Source organism: Mauremys reevesii, linkage group 5, assembly GCF_016161935.1.
Source record: "Mauremys reevesii isolate NIE-2019 linkage group 5, ASM1616193v1, whole genome shotgun sequence".
Lineage (NCBI taxonomy): Eukaryota > Metazoa > Chordata > Testudines > Geoemydidae > Mauremys > Mauremys reevesii.
In genome coordinates, this window is record NC_052627.1 from 37834756 (window position 1) to 37840629 (window position 5874).

The window sequence follows — 5874 nt, forward strand, 5'->3', positions numbered from 1 at the left end:
GGCTACGGGTTCAAGCTCCCTAGCCTCCCCGAGCCTGGCCAGCACTGCGCTGTCCGCGGTGCTAGTCTCCTCCCTTGGAGACTGACCTTTCCCTGTCGAAGGCCCGGGACAGACTGACTGCTCCTGCTCTGGGCAGCCTTTATATATGCCTGAGCCTGGCCCTGATTGGCTGTCTCCAAACTGGGCCCTGATTGGCTCACAATAAGCCCCTCTCTGATTGGCTCACTGTCTGCGCAGGCGCCCTGGCCTGCCGCAGCTCACTCTCACAGGGAGTGGGGCAATCCACCCCACTACACTCTTAAAGTGGTTTTAGATTTAGAAAAATAAGAGGGAATTCCCATTTGCTACTCTTTTTTTCCTGTCAATTTATCTAGAGAAAAAAGAGATGGTAAACTTGCAATACCATGAGTTTTATTTCAGGTGAATTTATTACAAATTCTGCTGTTCTTTTAGCTTTAGAATTATACATGGGAATTGTATTATAGGATTCCTGAAAGCACCATGTAGGTTTAAGTACCTGATCATCAGAATCCCAGGTGCTGATTAACGATCAAATTACGATTTAATTTAATCAGTTTTTTCTCTTTCAGTTTTTTTTCTCCCAGTAAGTGGAGACAAGGGAAAAATGGGTTAACAATGCTGTAGGCAGTGTGAATAGGCAGTCTTGTAACCACCCTTGTTCTCCCTTCCCCTGAGCCTCCAAGTTTGCCTAAAATATACAGGTGTTATTGTGTGAGCACTGCTAGAGAGATGGGCAAACCTTCTGGTGTTTGAGGTTTTGCCAACCTTCCAAACTCCTCTGTAGGATCAGAAAGTTCACAAAAGTAGTTTGGGTTTGCAAACCTGTTTTCCTATAATTTAAGACCAGACCTTATTTCCCACTTGCTGTAATCTCTTCCTGGGAGGAGGGGTTCTCCCCAATGGGGTTAATCTGTTCTGCAGAGCTGCCCCTTCTGTTTTGGGGCTCCTCATACCCAGAGATAGCTGAGGTATGAGCCTTTTCATAGGCTGCTCCCTTGGAGAGGGGTGGCCCCAGTGAGGTTGGGAGGAGAGCACTCATGAACTGCACCCCCTATAAATCTCTCTCTAGTGACCCCCTTCACTGTTGCTATTACTGGGCTTCATCTTCCTCCTGGGAGAGCTGGAAATGTTCATAGGCAGCATCTGGGGTGGTTGAAAATCTATCCCCATGTAGCAGGAAATAGCAAGTGAAAAGGAAGGTGCTCAGGCTGAGATCCATTTAACTCCTTCATCTGTAAACATTGGGCCACTTTCTCGCAACCTCACTTCCACAGAGTTGTAACTTACTCCTGAAGAAGTTCCACTGAAATCAACTGGCAATACCTGAGAAAAGGTACTTCTCTACAGGAATAATGAGTGCACAATCGAGCCCATTATTATTAACATATGGGAAATCCCTGTAGAATTTAATACGGATACAACCAATATGGTTAGATAGAAATTTCTCTAAAAAACCTTATCGAATAGCAGATTTGCCTTCATTTCCTGAACAGTCCTACATCAGTGATATATATATATATATATATATATATATATATATATATATATATATATATATATATATAATATAGGATTTTTCCAAAAAGATGGTGGTGAATAAAGACTAGATTATTACAGGCTGTACTCAGCCACACAAAGCAGCAGTGAGAAGTAAGGATTTCCATGCTTCCCCAATTCACCTTGCTCAGATTGTGATTCCAGCTAATGGGAAGAGAACTTGTGCTCTTTCTGTCTTTCTAATATGAACAAGTAGGGGGTACGGGGAGAGAGTAGTAGCAGCAGAGGCCCTGGCTCTAGCTCCAATTTACTGGCCAGAGTAACTGTGCCAGTGAACAGAAAGGAATTATCTACTTCCAAAAATGGATAAAGAAATGTATTGCCCTACCCCCAGTGTAAGTGAGGAGCCAAGAGGAATTCTGACTGAGAATCACAGCTTCTTCTCTGGCCTACACCTGGGTGGGTGCAACTATGCATTCCTTCCTTACTCAGGGCCTATTTTAAGATTAATTACAGTCTAGCCATAAGTGCTAGCTATGTGGTTACTATTGTGCAAAACTATTGTGCAAACATAACGTATTGTTACTATTGTGCAAAAGCTTATTTACATATTTAAATAAAACTTACATATTTACAAATATGTCTGATTAATTATGCCTTGACTTTAGGTAAGGCAAAGAGAGCAAGAACAGAAAAAGTTAGCTGAGATTTCATGGTAAGTGTATTTATTTTGTTTATATAGGGGTTTGGGGCTGTGTTCTGAAGCAACAGAAGCTTTCATTGAGGATGATAAGTTTGCAGAGCTCCTCTCTGAACACTGCTAGGGTTCTGTAGTAATACTAATTATGAGTTAGAGCACCCAGAGCCTTGTATACGCCTCTGAGATATTATTAGTTAAATTAAAATAAATGAAGATACAAACCTGTCTGCTATAAACTCCCAACCTAAAATGTAATGTACATTTGGTTGGGAGATCAGAAGTCTTTGGTTCTCCATCCCTTAATTAAAACCTAAGTTCCTCTTTGTTTCTTTCTACATATATTTCAAGAACAAGTTATCCAAGAGATATAAAACCTAAAATGTTTCAGGACTCTTGAGTGTTTTTTTCTTAGAAATGTTTCAGGACTCTTGAGTGTTTTTTTCTTAGAAATGGATCCAATCTCGCTCTGTTAGAATTGTACTAAATCAGTGTTTCTCTGTGAATTAGCTTAATGCACTTGATAGAACAGGAAAACATTATAGCAGCAGGAACTGTTGACCATTCACTCCTGAAAGGTGTTGAGAGCCTTCTGCAAAGTGCTTGCTTCCAGTGGGAGTTGAAGCACATTTCAGAACTGGGCATAAGGATTTTAGATTTATAAGATAAAAAAATAAACACTCCCTAAAGCAGCTATGTTGTTTACATTCTGCTTTTCTGGGTGTAAACAGCACGGTAAAGCCAAATGCATTATTTAAAAAAAAAATCTTGAGTTTTCTAGCAATTCACTTGTCATAATCTCCCCAGCAAGCAATACAAGGATCTGCCTTCTTGCTGTTAACAAGCCTTTTCCACTACTTGCTGCAAAAATATTTGTATTTTAAAAATAACTCACTGCTTTTTGTTGGTTTACATAGGATAAATACCATGTACACTAATGTGCGTCATGCTACTGTTTCACTTAGTTTACTGCCTATAATATATTAGAAATAAAAAATATATATTTAATTTTGGGGACAGTTAAAAGAGCTGTGTGATAGATTTTTAAGAACACAATTCTAAAAGTGCAGAATAAGTAGCTCTCCTAGATTCAGGATCTGATCTGAGATGCTCATGTGGGCCTGTCCATCCAACATCCATGTGTGGATATTGGCCCATGTGGATCAGAGCTTTGTCATCTCTGCAGTACTGTCCTCTGTCTGCCTCTGTGCTGAGGAGGGGATGGAGACTGGCTGGGCCAAGGGATGAGTATGTTAAACCAGGTAGAAATACACATCATAACTGGAGCTGGTCAGGAGTTTTTTAATTACATATTTTTCCATCTGAAAATGCTGATTTGTCAAAACTGAAACTTTTCATCATACAGGATTTCTTTTTACAAAAGTTGTGTTGACCCCCCCATATGTCTGTATAATAATAATAATAATGAATAAATAGTTAATAATAAACATCTTACCCCAGTGCAAACGTAAGCAGGGAGGGAATTATTCTTCAGTGTGTATTCCTGATACACAGCTCTGAATCTGCTATGGGACAGTGCAGCGGTACACTATCCTTTCTGCAGTGCTTTGCCTAAAGGCACAATCTAGCCTAGGGGTTGGCAAACTTTCAGAAGTGGTGTGCCGAGTCTTCATTTATTCACTCGAATTTAAGGTTTTGCGTGCCAGTAATACATTTTAATGTTTTTAGAAGGTCTCTTTCTATAAGTCTATAATATAGAACTAAACTATTGTTGTATGTAGAGTAAATAAGATTTTAAAAATATTTTAGAAACTTCATTTAAAATTAAATTAAAATGCCGGTGGCCAGGACCCGGGCAGTGTGAGTGCCACTGAAAATCAGCTCACATGCTGCCTTCGGCACACGTGCCATAGGTTGCCTACCCCTGATTTCTAGCCCTTTTTTAAGTTTCACAACATTCTTATTGTGATATCGTTTGTTATATTTATATTAAGTGTATTGTTTTAATGCAAGTATCAAATCAAATAAAGTTGTTTAATTCAATAAGAAATCACATTTTCAGACTGTCTTAAGCAGAAATTAACAAATGTGTCTGTCAATTGTTCATAGTTTATGTAACTTTTTGCACTAAAGTAGCAAAACAAAAACAACAAACAAACAAACAAAACCCCACAAGCATGGGATATCTATTACATGGCCTCAACTACATAAACCAGTGGAGTAATACCAGCAGGTTTGTTCTTCAACTGAAAAAAACAAAAACAAATAAACAATAAAAATATACTTTTTAAATTTCAGTGCTCACAACCTATGTGTAATGGGAGATCTGTATACTTTATTTTAGTGGCAGTCATGAAACTGAATGACTCTCTGATTTCTTACACAGTAACTTTACTTGAGCAAGCTGTATCTTTATAATGCAGTTCACACAAATATTTACATACAATCCTTCACAACAAACCATTAGCAAATTGTTTCTGTTTTATATCATGGATTGACTAGTTAGCTGGGCATTTACTGAATTTAATATGCAATTTATTCTAACTACAAGGTAGGTACAAAAAAAGGATAACTAACTATATTGTGGTAAACTGTGAGTTCTCATCCACATTTTACCACCTCTGATTTGAAATATGTCTGTCACATGATATTCAGGAGATAGCATACAATACCCTGTTACTTGTTAATGAGACTTTAGCCTACTTGGCTTTGAAGTTTAAAAATTCTTCCCTCCCCCCGCCCTTCTCTTAATTATCTAATAGTTTATTTCTACAGGAAAGAAACAAATATACATGTCTGGTAACTAAAGGTCAAAAACACCATGGACTTACACAGGCTCATGTGTTGATCAGACCCTAGGAAAAAGGAGAAGGATGATGCCTTGTCAGTGGTAAGAATGTCTTCTTATAAGAATTTTTTTTTTGAAATGACAGAGTCTGAAGTTACAGGTTTTCCTACTACCCTAGAAGTGGAGAGAAAGAGAAAAAAGATATCAACAAACCTTAACATTTTTAATGACAGCTGAACGAATTTTGAATTAAATGAGAGAAATGCAAAAACTCAAAAGCTAATTTTCCCAAAAGATTGCACAGGTCAAAAGTCCTCCAGAGTAATTAAAGTATCTTTTCCTTTATAAGCCAAAGGCATCCGTTCATCAATTCTTGTGTTAAATCATCATTAGTTGTTAGGAATAGGAAATGATTTATAAGGCATAAAGGGCAAATGCTAGATAAATCTTGAGACTCTGACTGCTCAGTTTTCTTTAATGAGGTAATGAGAACCTTTTTATTATGGAAGTTTAAAAATGACAGCCAAACATTATGTTTTTTATGTTGTGGGGCTTTACATAGCCATTCATTGTTTTGTGTGGGTTTGAATCACCAAAATATATTTTTTTTCTAAAATAATACTCTCACTATGTTGCCTTTTGCATTCAGTACTAGAATGGTTTACATTTATTGTAGCAGCCACCTTAAACAACATTATAGATTTGAAAATGTTCAAAATTTCTGTTCTAAACCACTATTTTCAGGCAGTTATAGCTCAGAAGTAGAAATTTTCTAGAAACTTGGCAATTAAGGCTTGGGAGCAGGAAGCAACCAACCAAACCTCCAATACTTGGTTGTTTTTAAGCTTTAAGAGATACATAACACAATGTACATGATCCTGCACTGGGATCCACTAGTATGTACCCTGGC